The sequence below is a fragment of the Montipora foliosa genome, chromosome 8 (assembly GCF_036669935.1).
Source record: "Montipora foliosa isolate CH-2021 chromosome 8, ASM3666993v2, whole genome shotgun sequence".
NCBI lineage: Eukaryota > Metazoa > Cnidaria > Anthozoa > Scleractinia > Acroporidae > Montipora > Montipora foliosa.
Genome location: NC_090876.1, coordinates 27,288,989 through 27,291,464, shown reverse-complemented (window position 1 = coordinate 27,291,464; position 2,476 = coordinate 27,288,989).

Below are 2,476 nucleotides of genomic sequence, written 5' to 3'. Positions count from 1 at the left end.
CTCGTTACTGATCCGATCAACGACTACCAGAGTTGAGTCAGTATGTGCCTTACTCTAATCAGGCAAGGAACCAGTATTCTCGAGTATTCGTCAAGGTCATCATTGGAGACATCACTGAAATCCTCTCCCACACCAACTGGCAAGCGAAATTCATGTCTTCGACGGCGCAAAGTTCTTTCGGAGATTTAAAGAATTCTTCCGATATCAGCCCAACGAAAACTGTCATCCTTGTGCAGATTTTGCAGCTGTTCTTTTAATATCTGTAGCCTTGGTTTGCCAACTAAACCGTTCCTCGCAACAACTAAAAGATGATTGTTTAAGGATGATGGTGCAGTAAACGTAGAAAGTTCCGAGTCCTCGACAGTTCTGTCAAAGTCCCTTGAAAGTTTTCATTCATAATGCAAACAAGTTCGTTTAAATCAGAGGTCACCTCAACTTCATCACGGAAGGTTTCTTCTATTATTAGAGTCAAAGTGACAAGAGCTCTCTCGTTTTCTCACAAACAACAACTAAAAAATTCTTCACTGACGTAGGATGCAGTGTTCCTTTGCCCTTCTGCACTTTCCAGTAGCCTACCCAAAGACATAAAAAATCCTTCGCTATTGGGTAGCCAAATCCATGCACCTTGCATGCTGAAGTGCTTTTCAAACTCACTAACCATCTGCCTGTATTTCCGCCATATTGAAAATGTTAGTTCCCAGAGCATCTTCATTTATCTGACTTCGGTCATTTGTATTTCTGCTTCCTCATCTTTTAGTTTTATCACACATCTTTCAGTTACATAAGGTCACGCATGAATGAGTCAGGAAAGAGATGTATGATGCACACCATTATCTATGACATCCAAAATCAATGTACATGTATCCCAGACAAAATTTATTCATTTATTTTACAACTTAAATTGTAATGCATAACAATAACGTAATTGAACAAAACAGTGATGTATCCACGTTCAATATTTTGTCTATAAAAAACCCCATAGTACACGAACTAAAACGATTTTCAAGTCTTTATTTTGCTTTGCATAAATATGCCTTGCCATTATTTTTTTAATTTAATTAACGTCTTGTTTAATTAACGTCTTGTTAATATTAATCTTGAACTCTTTGTCATTCCATCACAAAATGATGTCACATTGAATATTACTTTTTAATGACTTTGTAACCAGAGGTTTGTACCAATTCTAATCATGTGAACTAAAGGACAGGCTTAAGATCCAAGCACTTTCTTTGTGTGCAATTTTTGTAGCTTTTTGATATTTTTCTTCGATTTATCACTAATAAACAAAAGGTGTCGTTGATTCTAGGAGCAAAATTAATAGTCTTCAGACAGCTTAGATTTGTCTCTATCAAGCTTGGTAAGTGTGCAGCCAGATTAAAAGTTTGTACCTACAATCTTGGACAAAACTCGTTGGGAAAATGTGACGCTCTCATTTGTCTGTGTGATAAAGATTAAATTCTTCCCACTTTTCCCCCTCACCCCATTCCTATGTTGGTTAAAAAACAGGCAAAGGCTTGCACAGTATATTTTGCATCAAATTGTCACCATTGGTTTGGGGGAGGGGGGGGGAGGACCAATAGACTTTGTAAGTGCATCTCAAATGATGCTTAAGCTACAATTTTTCCCAAGAGTTTTGTCCAAGATTGTAGGCTTGAATCCCAGGTGACAACTATTGGCTGGTTAATTTCAAACCTCAATAGCCCAAGGACTAGTCAGTGAGAAAGTTGAGGTCGAGCACTGACATATGTTTCCTACAAGTCGTATGTTAAACTTGCAAATGACTTGTACTTTGCACTTGTAATTAACAAGTTGGACATTTGTAAAGATACAGGTCTGACTTCAGTAACTACATCTGTAATTACAAGTCAGAGTCTTGTAACAACGACCTGTAACAATGTTTATTACAGAGACTCCAACCCAATGTCAAATAAAAGAAAAGGGAGGTTTTTGGAGTGGAGTAGCCTTGCCCATGAGCACCACAGGCACGAGCCTCTATGGGGGTTCTCGGGGCATACTCCTCCTGAAAAAATTAAAGTGGTACTATGATCAAATGTTAACCCCTTGATTTTTTGAGTGTATCACATAGAATTCCATGAAAGAACAAAAACACCATTTACCGTTTGCAAATATCTTCATTAGTTCCGGAGATATTTAAGTTTGAAAATTGGGTAAAATATGCAAATGAGATGACTAATGATGTCATACACTCAACGCAATATTACATTGAGTATATATAAATAGGGCTACCTTGGCCAATTTACAGCGCAGACCATTGAAACTTGGTACATTGTAGTCTAATAGTTCTACAGGAAACACACCTATAAAAAATTATGTTCCCATGGCAACTCACACTTTTCCAGTCCCCACCCACTTGATTTCAATATGTTAGTGATTTTCAGCTTGACAAATGTTAAACAAGGCCACAAACTCAAGCTAACATATTTATATGCTTGCTGGATCATGCATATGAAGTGCC